The sequence below is a fragment of the Zea mays genome, chromosome 1 (assembly GCF_902167145.1).
Source record: "Zea mays cultivar B73 chromosome 1, Zm-B73-REFERENCE-NAM-5.0, whole genome shotgun sequence".
In the NCBI taxonomy this organism is placed as follows: Eukaryota; Viridiplantae; Streptophyta; class Magnoliopsida; order Poales; family Poaceae; genus Zea; species Zea mays.
Genome location: NC_050096.1, coordinates 24,845,249 through 24,863,344, shown reverse-complemented (window position 1 = coordinate 24,863,344; position 18,096 = coordinate 24,845,249). Strand labels below are relative to the sequence as shown.

General features: G+C 48.9%; 1 long non-coding RNA gene and 1 pseudogene across 1 annotated transcript; one reads left to right on the top strand and one right to left on the bottom strand.

Moving 5' to 3' along the window:
- Positions 1-13,449, top strand: part of LOC103644504 (chloroplastic import inner membrane translocase subunit TIM22-2-like) — a 37,770-nt pseudogene extending 24,321 nt beyond the window's left edge.
- LOC103632494 (uncharacterized) lies at positions 8,214-8,578 on the bottom strand. The gene is made up of 3 exons (XR_555966.2): positions 8,542-8,578; positions 8,340-8,453; positions 8,214-8,255 (listed from the first exon to the last, which is right to left on the bottom strand). It is a non-coding gene; the product is annotated as an uncharacterized lncRNA (long non-coding RNA).
- Positions 13,450-18,096: the final 4,647 nt, after the last annotated feature.

The following is an 18,096-nucleotide window of genomic DNA, read 5'->3' as shown; positions in this document are numbered from 1 at the left end:
CTCGGCACGTGGTCGGGGTGGTCGGCTTGGTCGAAGGTGATGGGCTGGTCGGACCAGTCTAGGTAGACTGGCGCCGCCACCTTCACCGAACAGACCTCCCGACGCTCTTGCTTGCGGTGCCGAGCCGAGGCGTTTGCCGCTTGCCCACCGTAGATCATGAAGCAATCGCGGACCTCGGGGAACTCTCCTGTCTGATGATCTTCCTTCTTGTCATCGTCGCGAGCCCTGCCACCCTCCGCGGGTGGCCCGACCCTGTGGAAGTGGCGCCGAAGCATAGCGCACTCCTCAAGGGTGTGCTTGACGGGCCCCTGATGATAGGGGCACGACTCCTTGAGCATCTTGTCGAAGAGGTTGGCACCTCCGGGGGGTTTCCGAGGGTTCTTGTACTCGGCGGCGGCGACAAGGTCCGCGTCGGCGGCGTCGCGTTTTGCTTACGACTTCTTCTTTCCTTTCTTCTTGGCGCTGCGCTGAGTTGATGCCTCGGGGGCGTCTTGCGGTGGGCGGCCCTGGGGCTGCTTGTCCTTCCGGAAGATAGCCTCAACCGCCTCCTGGCCAGAGGCGAACTTGGTGGCGATGTCCATCAGCTCGCTCGCCCTGGTGGGGGTTTTGCGACCCAACTTGCTGACCAGGTCACGGCAAGTGGTGCCGACGAGGAACGCGCCGATGACATCTGAATCGGTGATGTTGGGCAGCTCGGTGCGCTGCTTCGAGAATCGCCGGATGTAGTCCCGGAGAGACTCCCCCGACTGCTGTCGGCAGCTTCGGAGGTCCCAGGAGTTTCCAGGGCGCACGTACGTGCCCTGGAAATTGCCGGCGAAGGCTTGGACCAGGTCGTCCCAGTTAGAGATCTACCCCGGAGGCAGGTGCTCCAACCAGGCGCGAGCGGTGTCGGAGAGGAACAGGGGGAGGTTGCGGATGATGAGGTTGTCATCGTCCGTTCCACCCAGTTGGCAGGCCAGCCAGTAGTCTGCGAGCCACAGTTCCGGTCTCGTCTCCCCCGAGTACTTTGTGATAGTAGTCGGGGTTCGGAACCGGGTCGGGAACGACGCCCGTCGTATGGCGCGGCTGAAAGCCTGCAGACCGGGTGGTTCGGGCGAGGGACTCCGATCCTCCCCGCTGTCGTATCGTCCCCCACGCCTAGGGTGATAGCCTCGGCGCACCCTCTCGTCGAGGTGGGCCCGACGGTCGCGGTGATGGTGCTCGTTGCCGAGGCGACCCGGGGCCACATGCGCTGTGTTGCGCGTGCGCCCGGTGTGGACCGAGGCTTCCCGCATGAATCGGGAAGTCACGGCGTGATGTTCCGAGGGGTACCCCTGCCTTCGGGAGGCGGAGCTTTCGGCCCGTCGGACCGCGACGCCCTCCAGGAGATTCTTGAGCTCTCCCTGGATTCACCGCCCCTCGGTGGTTGATGGCTCCGGCATCGCGTGGAGAAGCATTGCTGCTACAGCCAGGTTCTGGCCGACTCCACTAGAAACGGGTGGCGGCCTCACCCTGACATCGTCGGCGATGCGGTGCTGGATACCCTGGGGTAGATGGCACACTTCTCCGGCCGGAGGTTGGCCCGCCCATTCCTGCCCGATGTCCCGGTGGATCAGCTCACGTTCCTGCTCCCTCGTCGAGCCTGGCCTGCACCCCGCGGATTTGCTCGAGCTGTGGGTCATGACCCCCCGCCTGAACGGGGACCACAGCTAGCTCCCGTAGGATGTCAACGCGAGGCACAGGCCTAGGGAGATCACCGTTCTCCGGCATACCAAGATGGTTGCCTTCGGAGGGACCCCCTAGATCGACGTGGAAACATTCACGACTTGGGCCGCAGTCCTCGTCGCCGAGGTTGCGGCTACCGTCCGAACAGTCGGAAAGGCAGTAGTCGCATGCGGTCATGAAGTCCCGCATGGCACTGGGGTTACCAAGTCTGGAGAAATCCCAACAGAAGTCGGGCACGTCATCTTCCTCGGACCCCTAGGGCCCGTAGGTCGAGACGTTCGTCAGCCGGTCCCAGGGTGACCGCATACGAAACCCCAGAGGGTTTGGACTCGCCTATACGAGAGCGTCCGCCAAAGCGAAGTCGCTTGGCGGGTCGAGGCTGAATCCAAAGGGCGTGAGATGGGAATCGGTGGGTACCTCTTGGTCGACGGGCGGTGACGAAGTCACGTCAGGGACTGATTGCACCGTCGTCTCAGGTACGAGGGTGACGCCCAGCAAGCCTTTCGCGAGCGTGCTGGCGTCGTCCGTTTGCTTGGAATTGGCGTGTTGCGGGGAGACGGCGCTCGTCTTCGTCTCAAACGCGAGGTCGATGCCCGACGCGCCCCCCGTTGGGGCGCCGGCGCCGTCGACTTGCTCGACAGCCGACGAGGTGCCGCCTCCTGCTTGGCCTTGGTTGCCCCGCCTCCTCCTCCGTCGGCGGGGGAGAGGACGGGGTGAGCTCGAATGTTGTTCTTCCACCACGCGGGGAAGACGTCGTCGATTCCGCCGCCGGTGGGCGGGCTGTAGGCCGCCATTGTCGCTATCGCACGGCGGGGGAAGGCGTATCATGTCGTAGCTGTCGTCGAGGGACATGAACTCAAGATTCCCGAAACGGAGCACCGTCCCCGGCTGGAAAGGTTGCTGGAGACTGCCCATCTTGAGCTTGACGGGAAGCTGTTCGTCAACACGCAGCAGGCCCCTACCTGACGCACCAACTGTCGGCGTTTCGAGACCGGGGGGTCCCTGGGCCGACGAGTGAAATGTCGCCGCGTGCCCCAGCCCAGATGGGTTGGTGCGAACGGAGCGCGAAGGGGGGAAGAAGGCGGCCGGAGCGAGAGAGAGAGAGGTGGAAATCCCGCGACCTTCGTGTTTGTCCCGCGCCCAGGTCGGGTGCGCTTGCAGTAGGGGGTTACAAGCGTCCACGCGGGAGGGGAGCGAGCGGACTCACGCGAGCGCCTGTCCCGTCCTCTTCCCCGTGCGGCCCACCCTCTATAAGAGGGCCCTGGTCCTTCCTTTTATAGGCGTAAGGAGAGGATCCAGGTGTACAATGGGGGGTGTAGCAGAGTGCTAACGTGTCTAGCGGAGGAGAGCTAGCGCCCTATGTACATGCCATCGTGGCAGTCAGAGAGGTTTTGGCACCCGGTTCGTGTGGTGTCGTGGCCATCGGAGGAGCGCTGGAGCCTGGCGGAAGGACAGCTGTCGGAGCTGTCGAGTCCTTGCTGACGTCCCCTTGCTTCCGTAAGGGGGCTGAGAGCCGCCGTCGTCATAGAGCGTGCGGGGCTCCATCATTACTTGTCTGGCGGAGCGAGCCAGATGGGACGCCGGTCTTGTTCCCCATAGCCTGAGTCAGCTTGGGGTAGGGTAATGATGGCGCCTCCTGTTGACGTGGTCGGTCCGTGCCCTAGGTTGGGCGATGTGGAGGCTCCTCCGAGGTCGAGGTCGAGTCTGTCTTCCGAGGCCGAGGTCGAGTTTGAGCCCCTGGGTCGGGCGAGGCAGAGACCGTCGGCGGAGGCCAGGGCTGAGTCCGAGCCCTGGGGTCGGGCGAAGCGGAGTTCGTCATCTTCAGGGGCTGAGCCCGAGTCCGAGCCCTGGGGTCGGGCGGAGCGGAGTTCGCCGTCTTCCAGGGCCGAGCCCGAGTCCGAGCCCTGGGTCGGGCGGAGCAGAGTTCGTCGTCTTCTGGGGCTGAGCCCGAGTCCGAGCCCTTGGTCGGGCGGAGCGGAGTTCGCCGTCTTCCGGGGCCGAGCCCGAGTCCGAGCCCTGGATCGGGCGGAGCGGAGTTCGCCGTCTTCCGGGGCTGAGCCCGAGTCCGAGCCCTGGGTTGGGCGGAGCGGAGTTCGTCGTCTTCCGGGGCTGAGCCCGAGGCTGAGCCCTAGGTCGGGCGGAGCGGAGTTCGCCGTCTTCCGGGGCTGAGCCCGAGTCCGAGCCCTGGGTCGGGTGGAGCGGAGTTTCCTATGGTGCCTGAGGCCGAGCCTGACTGCCTGTTAGCCTCACTCTGTCGAGTGGCACAACAGTCGGAGCGGCGCAGGTGGCGCTGTCCTTCTGTCAGGCCGGTCAGTGGAGCGGCGAAGTGACTGCGGTCACTTCGGCTCTGTCGACTGGAGGACACATGTGAGGATAAAGGTGTCAGGCCACCTTTGCATTAAATGCCCCTGCAATTTGGTCGGTTGGCGTGGCGATTTGGCCAGGGTTGCTTCTTGGCGAAGACTGGGCCTCGGGTGAGCCGGAAGTATGTTCGTCGCTGGAGGGGGGCCTCGGGCGAGACGGAGATCCTCCGGGGTCGGCTGCCCTTGCCCGAGGCTGGGCTCGGGCGAGGCGTGATCGAGTCTCTCGAATGGATCGATCCCTGACTTAGTCGCACCCATCAGGCCTTTGCAGCTTTGTGCTGATGGGGGTTACCAGCTGAGAATTAGGAGTCTTGAGGGTACCCCTAATTATGGTCCCCGACAATATTAATACTATATTGTGTAATTTGCAGGGTCAAAAGGATACAACTATATTGTATATGTTTGAAATAAGAGTTGCAAGGGCATACACTAGAGCTGTAATGACAAGGTTCCAGGAGACCGTAAAATATGCAACTGCATACCGAATAGACCGTGATACAGAGGGTGATGTAAATGATTGGGTGGTGAAACATACTACAAGATCAAATAAAATTATTTGGGGTCAACACCAATTCAAAATAAGGGCTGATGTGGATGCCGGAAAGTATTCATGTGAGTGCAAGCATTGGGAGCATACAGGTATGTTATACTAAACGATTATTTCTATATGAAATTCTAAATTATTACGAATACATAGCTGTTTGCGAGTAATATATGACATAATGTATGGTTAATCAATTATAGGCCTATTTTGTGTTCATCTTGTACGCGCTTTCATGCATCTACAAATTGAAAGGATCCCGAGTGAGTATATTTTGCAACGATACACATACTCCGCGCGACAAGATGTGACTTTTTCAAGAGATGATACAAATTTGAAAGGAAAAGATGGAGAAACTAGATCATATAGACATAAGATGTTGCTTAAAAAGCAATGAAAGTAGTACACCATGCGAGTCTATCTAAAGTTGGGAATAATAAAGCCCTAGAGATGACGGGCGAATTATTAGTGTTATTGATGCGTGTGGAGCCTGATATAGGTACTGGTGAGAGTTGTGGCACAAGTGCTGGCGATGACATCCAGGTACGCATATCGTGTTTTTATGAATTTTGCATAATTACATGTCGATAATGATCCATGTATGTAATGATGATATAGGTCGAAGCGTATGAAATAGAAGACATAGTTATAGACAATTTACGCAAATTAGATGATGGGAACGAGGTATGGAACAAAATTTTATAATGTATTATTTATGCTGCTCTATAAAATTTGTGTCTTCACTGGAGTTTGCGTTATTTCACAGGAAATTTTAATGGGGTCTAATACAAATGAATGCAATGCTAACGATGATCAATGTAATATGCCGATATTAACATTGGAACATAACATTGGTATGCGTCTGGTTGATAGTAGTGCTACGGATCTAGAAGCTAGAAAGGTAATAACATTGCTACAGTATATGATGAATATGTGAATATGAAAACTGACTTAATATCTTTGATGAGCAGAAACTGGAGTTTCTTATGGAAGGTGTAAACTTAGCAAGACCAGATAAGGCCAAGCCTAAGGGAAGAACAATCAAAAGTAGTGAGCAACAAGTTCTTAATTTGGGTGCGAAAGGAGCTAAGATGAGCAGGATGTGCCAGAAATGTGGTATAGCTGATGGTCACAACAGCCGTACGTGTTTAACTGTGGAGGATAATAGGGTTCGATTGGCTAACCTATCTGGACGTAAGCGAGGACGGCCTCCTGGTTCAAGGAACAAAATCATAGGTGCAGCACCACAGTGGAATGAGACATCAACGTCGAAAAAACGAACGGTGTATGTCGGAGATGATGATTCATCTGGTAGAGAGTAGAATACCATAAGATTTATGATAAAATTATATTCTGGATGTAAATGTGATTCCTATGTTTAATTGACAATGCACAGAAAGCGTCATAAATATGTTTACAAACTAGCATAAACGTATGTGGAAGTTATCATAAGCAGTTAACAGTTATGTAGCAATCTGAATGTACATCTACTTGTTTTATAGCATATGACGTTGTCGTATGTAGCATACATGTAAGTTCGAAAATACATAACACTGGCCATAAACTGTTCAGATTGTGAAACTTATAAAGCATAGAACGTTGTCGAATGTAGCATACATGTATGAGCAACTATGCATAACATGACGTTGTTTATTGCATAAACTGGTCAGACTGTGAATCATGACTGTACAAAGAGATGTTTCCAGTATAGAACGGTGATAATTGTATCATAAACTTGAGACAAAACAATCATAATGTATGGCATAGAACGGTGATAATTGTATCATAAATGTAAGGGCAACAATGCATAACACGTCGTTGTTTATTGCATAAACCGGTCACACAGTGAAGCTTATGACTGTACAGCGGTGATAATTATATCATAAACTTGAGAGACAACAAGCATAACGCGAAGTTGTTGACAGCATAAAATTGTACAGTCATGCTTAACACGAGGTTGTTGACATCATAAAATTGTACAGGAAATTGGCAGAATTAAATGCATGAAACACACATGAAGATCAATAACATGGGGTACAATATTCCAGTTTAGACATCGCTGATCCCCAAGTTGTCATTGACATAACATAAGAAACGTCTACCGTCTTTGCCCATATTATACACACATGACTCATCTGAAGTTTATGGAACCATTGTATACACAATATATTACATATCTAAACTAAACTGCATCCATTAGGCCTTGAAACTTTGGATGTCTTCAAGCAGCGATAATGCTTTGTTCTTCGGATGGAATGTGATATAATGCAGCGCAAGAGACCGTATCTCACTAGTGTTGCCCTGCAAGACAATAAAATTGTGTTAGTTATACATGTGTACCATATGTTGCTTTGTGCCAACTATAGAATTAACTGATAAATTTGTACGTACTGCTTCTATGTCTGACCGCAGAGATCATTCGACGCAGTCATAAAAGAGAATGTATCCCATAACATAAAACCCACAATCATTGGATCCTGCTGCCATGTTAGGACAATTTAGGCACAAGTCAATTGTGAAGTTGCCAAATTTGGGAAAGCATGTCCTGGGCCGTACATGTTGTATGGCTTTGTTTAATATACTCATAATAACCTTAGCCCATGGTAACTTTCTGCCACCTAAGTCCAATTGGGCAAAATGATAGTCCTTCCATGTAGTACCACCAAGTGTTGCCCCATATGGATTGGAATCTAAAATGTGAATGCACTTCTTCACTGTATTGACAACATACAATGTCTAGTGCCCCCTGCTTACCATGGGAACCATGATCTGATCGTGTAAAAAAAGCATAAAGATGAACATTGTAAATGACAAAGCATAACAATGTGATATGTACCATTTAAAATAAATTATGTTTGTAAAATGAAATACGATTGTTACCGCTTTGCATTTATCCATTTCATCTGTCTTGGGCAATGCATTGTCTAGAAGTGTGTGCAGTACAGATTCATCAAAAGGCTGAGGGTTCCGACTGTGTCGTTCCTGTTCCTCAAAATTGAGTAGTGACTGCAATAAACAATATAAATGGAGTCAGTATACTTGGGTTCGGAGATTGTGTATATGAATATGGTGTAGGTATGTTATGATAATTTACCCCAACATTAACATCAATAATTAATCTGTTCAAACTCATGGAAGGCTGCTGATTTTTGGCATCATCATCAACACATTGGATGAAGCACTGCATGAACACATTGTCGAGACACTTCCCATCGGCACAAGATTCATATATATCAGAACATGTCGAACAATATTCACCATAATCTATTATGGTCCTGGGGAATTTTTGATAACAATTAGTGAGGTCGCGTAAAACTACCAGCATATAAACAGATTTTGATTTTGTCTGTACTTCATACCTGCTGGTGTCAGATTGCGTACCACACAAATATTCGCGTAGATCTAACACAGTTTGCATCTCCGAATCAAGTGAAACCTGGTCAACCTGAGGAGTGTTTGTAGCTGGATCGGTTTCAACAGAAACCTAAAAAGATATATGAAAATATATATAACAATCTATGAACAGTTTTGGCGACTATAATGAGAATGAAAATTACTGAGCTGACATGTTCAGATGGAGTCTAATCAAAGCATGGACCACTGTCGGGGAGATCTGTTTCTGCCGCCTGTTGGACACCGCCGGGAGACTAACAATTATGGTATAAATGGATTGGATGTTTAGTAAACTACTAATAATAATATAAAAAAACAACGAGGCGGTGTACTCATACCTTTATTTGCGGCGTCGCATCAAATATCGGCGAGCAAGATTCCGTATGTGGTGTTGCTTGAGGAGTGACGTTTGTGTTGGTCGGCATGTTCTTGCCAACGTCACCATGTTTACCCTGAAAAAATTGTAATGGTTATATGCTATTTAAAGAAAACGATGAATACAACCCTTCAATGAAAATACAAGTAATAAAAAAACATTACCACTGGGGTTGTAGGTGTTTTGGTCTGTTTCGTTATATTTGTATGAACCAATGGATCGATATCAGCTTCATCGGGGCACCTTTCTAATAGTACACGAATATGTTGTTGCCTTAACAGTAATTCATGTACCTGTGTGTCTGTCAACTGCGTATCCTGCTGGGATGCTGGAGTAGACATATCCGGTACAGTTTGTGGGGCCAGACACGTACATCCTTCTTTACGTATCATTTAAACAAAAAACATTGTTTTAAATAATAGCATCATAACGATATCGACAAATGTTTGAATAACTTTTTTATATTGACGTAAAGACCATAAAACTGACTAACCTGTCGACTGGGGAAGAATATCAAATCCCTGATGAGCGGGAGTTCGATGTGAATTGTGTGCTGTCCAGATGGGTCAGGACGCGGTACATCAAAAGTGTTTGCCCTGGTATTATGCTGTTCTAAAATGAAAATTATTAAGTAAATATACAACGTATAACTGAATATTATGTTGAAATTTTATGACAAAAAATATATAAATAGAATCTTGCCTTAAATTGTGCTTCAACATGTGGTACAGTTGTGTAGCAGGTCTCTGTGGTGCTTCAGAACTAAAAAAGGCGTGAAAGATGGAGTAAAACTTATACACATATAAAGTGGAGTTTCATTTGTAAATATAAACGACACTGCTTCTATCCATGTACCATATATAAGGCAAATTAAATTGATAAATGTGATTCATATGTTTAATTGACAATGCACAGAAAGCGTCATAAATATGCTTACAAACTGACATAAACGTATGTGAAAGTTATCATAAGCAGATAAAAAAATATGATAGACGCAAAAAAATACCAAACAATGTCCAAATGGTTCTTGTCCTTGGCGTATCTTGCCCTTGTCAGCTCTTGTCAATGCTTGAATAATATTCCTATCAAAATATTTGATGCGTGGTGTTCCACGTTTATTCTGAGGTGCAGCTGAGTCATGAAGATGATCCAAATAATACAGCTGCAAAAAGCATAACATGAATCGTTGTGAGACATAACAAAGCATAATCTACGTGTATATGAATTTTGCATAAAAAATATGGCTACATATAACAGACAAAAAAGTGATATGCTTACAAGAATGACGATGGAACATCCGTAAATGGTTGTAGAAACATTTGTAACGCTACTAGTATGCCACTTCTTGGCAGCTTGACATAAATCATTGAAAATTAGCTGGCACCAGTCCATCTCGTGGAAACGATCCATTTCCTTAGTTAAAAGAACCTCATGGTTAGTTATTCCCCAGCTGGCAGTAGGGAACAACAACCTATTGAACAGTATCAGGAAGAATGATCTGATGCTTAGATCATCGTCAGACCCTTTCCTCAGACGATCTTGAAGAGCTGCAACCCCAAATTCTTCTTTTGATAAACCAAGTTCAGCCCTTAAAATGTTTGCAGCAACAGCTTCATCAATGCCTAATGTCGTTACTCCACCAGCATTTGGTAACCCCAAAATAAGGTGCACTGTCTCCTTTGTAATTTTGAGCTCCTTCCCTGGGCCGGCTCGAATTGTCATGTCATTATGGTCAAGCTTTTCCATCAGCCAAGCTAAATGAGATCTACTGCCAAGTGCGTCAACTCTCATATCAAGAATACTGGAGAACCCCCTCCGTGCAATAGCTTGGCGCTGTCTGTCATTTAATATCTGGATGCTTACTAATATGTCTTGGGGATTGCATCTCACATTAAGCCTCTGCTAAAAAATGTATACAATGAATAGCGTAAACATTTACATCTGCATAATCGCAACTCAATGTTTAAATCAAATCTCAAAACAACATAATTTCACGCAGAAAAATGATATATTGCCATTGACCATCAATTCTAACCTGTCGGGGGGATCCACTACTTTCCTCCACTTTGTAACTATCTTCTTCAAGACTTTTGGAGGACTGTCATCAAAGTTACGCTTCTTCGATAATGGTATAAAGTCATCGTCCTCATCAGCAGTCTGCATTGTTTTGTGTCTAACAGTTTTCACCGGAACACGAGGTATGTCGACACTAAAGCACTCTTGAGTAGACTGAATTATAATCCGCTTTGGATTAGATGGAGGTCGGTCTACGTTCTTCATGTATGATGTTCCTGCCAAATCAAACAACACATATACATAAAAACGTAATGAAGCAATAAAAATTCTGCTCATATGCAACGTCCAATTAATGTATAAGCTGGCTATTTCGTGCGTGCTGGCCCTAAATGTACGGCAAGATGTTTATGGCATAACATGTTGACGTATATATCATAATTTTGTCAACAAAGCAGCATAACACGGTATTGTTTAGTGCATAAACGTGTGATACGTTGAAGAGTATAAATTTGTGTATCCGTTTAACAATGAATTTATGCTGAATTGTTTTTTGATAAATCAAACAATTGAGTTACTAATAAGGTGAAACCGATTTATGATTCAGATTGTGTAAATATGCAAATGTAAGAGTTGGCGGTTGAGGACTTACCCGAGTGTGGAGGTGCCTGAAGGCCGGCCGATTTCGGGACCCTCTGCAGTGGAGAAGCCCAAGGCGACGCGCGGCTCGGTCAATGCGTAGGGGACACTGAAGTTGACGGCGGGTCGGACTCAGCGTTGGAGACGGTGCTCGCGACGGCAGGTGGATTGCCTAGGGTTCGGCCGCCGCGGTGGATCAAATGTGGCTCGGTCTCTGCGGTGGAGAAGAACGAGGGGGCGGCGCCACCGCCTCCGCGATTCCGGGTCCCTTCCCGGTGAAGAAGAACAAGGCGACGTCGTCTCCCTCTATGCGGTGGAGAAGGTGAATGCGACGGCGGTCGGACGACAGGGGGGGGGAGAATCTATAGGGTTCGACAGCCGCGGTGGAGAAGAAGCAGACGGCGACGATAAATCTAGGGTTCGGCCGCCGCGAGCGTTACGGGTGAGGAGAGCTAAAAAAACTGCATGCTCGGTTGCTGGATTCGTGGGCCCGATACACGTAAACTGCTGGGCGAAATCAACGCGAAGGCCCATGGACCGACACGCGGATTACTGTTTCGTAAACGGAAACATAAGACATCGTAATATCAATATTTATGTGGGGACTAGTACGACTGCCCAGATTGCGGGAACACAATCTTCTCGTGGGCCCGGATGCCCGAAACATGCACATACCAAAAAGTGTGTAAACTATTGCACGAATGAGCATAACACGTAGTAATATTTGACGTAAGCAGGTGGTACAGTGGGCCAAAAAGTCTGCGCACCTGGTCGGTGCGGTGCGGTCCGCGCACCTGGTCGGGGCTTCCAATAGTTATACAGAGCCCAGGGCTCTAAATACTATATATATATTATAATAATAATAATAATAAAATGTTTGGATTCCTTCTTCAGGACAAGGCTTGATTACTAAGAAGGGTTTTAAGGGCTCATTCAACAATGCAGCGTCCTCTGCTAAGGTTACTTTATCATAGTGTTTGTTCAAATATATTTCTTTGATGAAGAAATTGTGATGTGCCTTTCTGGAAAGTTGTTCATAACACAAAATATCTTGGATTAGATTTTTGATGTTCTCTCTGGAGTTTAGAGTTTGGTTGTGTGCCTGTTGCGGAGGCTACGTGGGAAAGATGACAGTATGTATACCACGTTAGCTGACCATATATTCGTTAACATATCTGAACTTGGATTATATGAACTGACATGTTGTGTTGGCAGTTGTCAGTGCTGGCATAGCTGGTTGTTGTACTGGTCTTGCTTTGAGCTTTCCAGGTATTTATATTGAACTTACTCTTGTTTTATTTTTTTTTTCTTACTATTGTTCTCATTTCTCTTGGATGAGTATTTGCAGTCTTGATCGTGTGGTATCTTGTAATCTTATTGTTGTGTAACTCTACTCGTTATTAGGCCCATGTGTTCACCTTGGATAGAATAGCAGTTATTCATAGAATTTTATGAGGGTAGATTCATGTGATATATGAATTGTTTGGATTGAGATAGCTAGTGTCATGTTTGGTCAGAATTCTACTGTTTGGAGGATGAATCTTAAATGATACATTTTGTGTGTATATAGGTGCAGTTAAAACTTTTGTTCTTAAATTGAATTGGAAGCGATCTATTTCAATGATTAGACACTGATGATGAAATGTAAAAGGGTCAATGAACTTACCTCATGAATTATTTTTACAGTCAGCGAAACTAAACCTTTCATGCATTATTTTGCGCTGACTAGGGGTTAGCACAAGTTTTGTCTGAAAATTCATTTTGCTATTGAATTATGAATTGGACTAGTGGTTTATAAACATGGTCGATTGCATATGGTACTCAATTTCATAAATTGCTATGAACACCTTTTTAAGATATAAAGGAGACCCTTCTTTTTACAAAGAAAAAGAAATATTTTGATAAACCATAGTTTGATGGGGATTGCGACCAGCATTTGGCTAGTGATAAGCTAGAAACATTTTTATGTGTTTCGCTTGTTAGTTTGCAATGCATGTTTCATTGCTTTCTGGCACTAGTATCATTTTGGTGCTCAGCTGTTAGTATGTGCCTAGTTGTTTCAAGTTCAGGAGGAAGTGAGTATTTGTGCATGTTCTAAAGCTGTTATTTGGAGTCCATTATTCTAAAACTCATCTTCAGCTCTTCTTATAACGATTCTCTGACATGATTGTTTTTCTTTTTATCAGGAGCACCACAAGTGTTGCTTCAAAGCTGTGCCACCTTTGCAGCATTCTCTTGCATCATGGAGGGGCTCAATAAGCAGCAGGCTGCAATGGCCCGCACACTTGGGGGGGGGGACTGCCGTGACAGTCGTGCATGAGAAAGGTGGTGTTCTGCCTCCGTTCACGCTTCCACCAATTCTTGATGCATCTGATGCTTTAGCTTCATGCTGCTTAGGGTTAGTAAAGCCTAAGCACTAGACTACAGAATAGAGGCCAAGTCGGCTTATGATGGTTTCTTCATTGGCTCAACAACTTTTAGGTCATGGGGGAGGATTTGGAAAAGTTGGGCTCCTGTAAAATGTAAATTCTTCATGTGGCTTGTGGCGCACGGGCGTTGCTGGACCGTTGACCGGCTGGCAAGGAAAGGCCTGCCTCACCCTCAAAGCTGTCTGTTATGTGACCAGGAGGAAGAAACTATGAATCATCTGCTAGTTTCCTGCGTATTCTCAAGGGAAGTCTGGTTTAATATCCTGAAATCTGTCGGTTTGCAGCATCTCACTCCTAGTCTCAATTCTACATCCTTTGATGATTGGTGGGAGGAAGTTAGCCTGACCCTTATTGGCCCTTCCAATAAGAAGTTGTGCAAGGGGCTGAACTCCCTTATCATATTAGGGGCTTGGGCCATTTGGATTCATCGCAATCGATGTGTCTTCAACGGAGAGCAGCCTAGGGCTAGCAAGGTGATCAATTGGGTCATGGATGAGTCTCATCTTTGGTGTAGGGCTGGGGCTCGCGGTTTATCTGATATCCTTTTACCTCATCATACTAATCGGTGATTTGGTCTCCAATCTGCTTGGTGTAGGGCCCAATCGTTCCCTTGTACAAGTGCTCCTAGTCATTTTCTTTTTTGTGTGGTGTGTAGAGTTGTATGAGGTTCTTTAACACCTCACCTCCTTTTTCTACTTAATATAATGATACACAGCTCTCTTGCGTATTCGAGAAAAAAAGAGAGATGGTGAAGAAACGTAGCTGCAATCTTCGGTTCCTTATTGGGTTGATCCTGGCATAGGTAAATCTTGTTTTTGGACGATACTTGTAACGTACCTAAAATCCAGAACTGCTTTTACTGACCAGTTTTCCCTTGATGTGTTAACATTTGTAGCACGCGGCATGCCTTTGCAGATTCCGTAGCCTCAGGCCTCAGCTGAAAGAACTTTCTCAAAATTGAAGTTATTGAAAAATTATTTGAGGCTAACTATATCACAAGAAAGATTAAATAGCTTAGCTACATATTTCATCGAGAAGGATATATCGGAAAACATTGATCAAAACATTGTCTTTACATATTTTACTTAAAAAAAATACTCAACAAAGGTATCTATTTTAAGACATTAGAACTTTATGTAATATGAAATTGTTTAATACTCTAAATTTTATTCTCGCTTGAGGTAATCGTATAAATTTAACACTATTTTACTATTCTTATTTTTCTTATGTTTTACTATATTTTTTGACGATATAAAAGGAAAAAAATAAAGACCTAAACATTAGCATTACCCCTAAACCTTCAAAGTTTAAACCCGAGTCGGCCGGTCGGCCCTGCTCTCATTCCAATCTGGTCTTCCCTCTCCCTTACTCCAACCCCGATGACGGCGCTACCCTCTCCCTCTATGTGGTCATGCCTCCTCGGTAGGGCGCTACTCTCTCCCTTTGTGTGGTCATCTTCTGGTCTTCCCTCTCCCTTACTCCAACCTCGATGATGGCGCTACCCTCTCTGATAGGAATCGGGGCGGATTCCCGGATTGATCGCAGGTTGTAGTGGTGGGTGATTGGTGGCCGGGGTTTGAGGCGCGATGCATAGCGGCGGGGCACCATGTTCACCGCGCGTGAGAGGAGAGAGACGCGAGGAAAGGGGCAGCTAGGTCACAGTAATCTCCCGGCTCCCTCTAGCTGGGAAGCCGGAACAATCTTGTTTCTGCTTGATCTATAAAGTGGTGCTTGCAATTATTTATACTCCCTTCTAGTCCTTATCTAATGAGATAGATCTCCTCTTTTCTCTCTAACAAATCTTATCTTCTAATCCCTATCTTCTCTCTAACAAATCTTATCTTCTATTCCTTATCTGCATGCAATCTTATCTTCTAATCCTTATCTGCATGCTTTATGCTGTTGCCCGACGCCTATAGTGGCGGCCGGTCATAACATCTCTCCCCGCCTGCGCAAATAGCTCGTCCTCGAGCTGGAAGTCTGGGTAGTGCGCCTTGAACTCGTCGACTGTCTCCCACGTTGCGTCGTCTTCAGGGAGGCCACGCCACTTGATCAGCACGTGCCAAACGCCCCGGCGCTGCTGCGCCTGAAGGGCGCGCTCCGGCCCCGGGAGGATGCGTCCATCCATGACCGGCGAAAGGGAGGCCGGAGTTGCTGGAGGTTCGCCATGGTGAGGCTTCAGCAGCCCTACGTGGAAAATGTCATGGATGCGCGCCCCGTCCGGAAGCTGTAGACGGTAGGCGACGCTGCCGATGTGTTCCACCACTTGAAATGGCCCCGCATAGCGCGGCCCAAGCTTGCGCTTGGCACGGGGGTCCAAGGACTGCGTCGTTCGGTGCAGCAGACGCAGCCAAACCCAGTCTCCCACAGCATACTCCACGTCGTGGTGGTTGGCATTGTAGTATTTCTTGGACATCTGCTGGGCTTGAAGAAGACGTTGACGAGCTTCAGCAAGTATCTCGTCCCGACTGCGTAGAAGAGTCTCAGTCGCCTCTGTCCGTGTTGACCCTGGTGTATAGGGCAGGATGGGCGCGGGGAACGACCGTAGACCACCTCAAAGGGGGTGGCTCGCAGAGCGGTGTGGAAGGAGGTGTTGTAGCAGTATTCCGCCCACGCGAGCCAGTCGAACCACGCACGGGGTCGATCGCCTGTGACGCAGCGCAGGTACATAGCGAGCACCTTGTTGACCACCTCGGACTGGTCGTCCGTCTGTGGATGGAAGGCGGTGCTCATGTGCAGCTTCACGCCTACCATCCCGAAGAGGTCGCGCCAGACGTGCCCCGTAAAGACAGGGTCTCTGTCGCTGACGATGGAGGAGGGGAAGCTGTGTAGACGAACAATGTCCTCGAAGAACGCTCGAGCGACTGTTGTCGCAGTGTAGGGGTGCCCGAGCGCGATGAAGTGTGCATATTTGGAGAAGCGATCGACGACCGTCAGGATCAATGACTTGCCACCCACCTTGGGCAATCCTTCAATGAAGTCGATGGAGATATCAGCCCACACTTGCGAGGGCACTTCCAGCGGTTGCAGCAGCCCTGCCGGCTGCGATGTCGCCGTTTTATTGCGCTGGCATGTGGTACAGGTGCGCACCAAGTCCCGCACCAATGCACGGTCGCCGGGGATGTAGAAATCCGCTCGTAGGCGATGTAGAGTCTTCTGCATGCCTTCGTGGCCGGCGGAGTGGGCCAGGGAGAGGGCCTGGTGGCGCAAGTTAGCATGGCCCGGCACGTAGATGCGGTTACCATGGAGTAGTAGCCCGTCATCGATGCGCCATGGGCCCTGCAGCTCTCCCGCCTCGAAGCGGCGGCGCACATCCTTAGCATCGTCCGCGTGCGACGTCGCGCGGCGGATGTCGTCGATGAAGGTAAAAGACGGCCCCGAGCGCACGCATAAGGCCGACCCGAAGCTGGTGCTGCCCTCCTCAGTGTCGCGGCGGGACAAGGCGTCCGCTATGACGTTGAGGCGTCCTGGACGGTACATGACGTCGAAGTCGTAGCCAAAGAGCTTGCTGATCCATTGGTGCTGAGGCACGGTCGACAAGCGCTGGTCCAGCAAGAACTTCAAACTGTAATGGTTAGTACGAATAATAAAATGACGCCCCCACAAGTAAGGGCGCCAATGGCGTACTGCCTGCACCAGCCCAATTAGCTCGCGCTCATATGCCGCCAGCTTGAGGTGGCGAGCGGCGAACGGCTTGCTGAAGAAAGCGAGAGGCTCGACGCCCTAGTGTAGGACGGCGCCGAACCCCACGCCGGAGGCGTCGCAGTCCACCATGAAGTCCTTGTCGAAGTCGGGCATCTGGAGGACCGGCCCCGTGGTGAGGGCGCGCTTGAGCGCTTGGAAGGCCTCCGCGGCCTCCTCATCCCATGCGAAGGCGTCTCGGCGTAGAAGACGTGTCAGGGGCGCTGCGATGAGGCCGAAGTCCCGGATGAATTTCCGGTAGTAACCGGCCAAGCCTAGGAAACCACGGAGACCCCGGGCGGAGCGTGGTGTTGGCCACGAGGTGACTGCCGCCACCTTGGCGACATCCATGGCCACACCGTCCTTGGAGATGACGTGGCCCAAATAGGCCACCGAAGGCGCCCCGAATGAGCACTTCAAGCGCTTTAGGTGGAGCTAGTGCGCCCGAAGCTCATTCAGGACGATGGCGACTTGCTGCAGATGCTCTGCCCATGATGAGTTGTAGATAAGAATGTCATCGAAGAAGACGAGCACAAACCTCCTTAGGTACGGCTGTAGGACGTCGTTCATCAAGGCCTGGAATGTCGCCGGGGCATTGGAAAGCCCGAACGGCATCACTAGGAACTCATAGTGGCCATGATGAGTGCGGAACGCCATCTTGGCGATGTCGTCGACGCACATCCGCACCTGATGATAGCCCGAGCGCAAATCGAGCTTGGTGAAGAAGCGAGCCCCATGGAGCTCGTCGAGAAGCTCGTCCACGACGGGGATGGGAAACTTGTCCTTGGCAGTCTTGGCGTTGAGGGTGCGGTAGTCGATGCAGAAACGCCAGGACTTATCCGCCTTGCGGACAAGGAGTACCGGCGCCGAGAATGGCGAAGTGCTAGGGCGGATAATCCCCTGGGTGAGCATGGCGTCGCACTGGTGCTCCAGCTCATCCTTCTGCAGCTGGGGGTA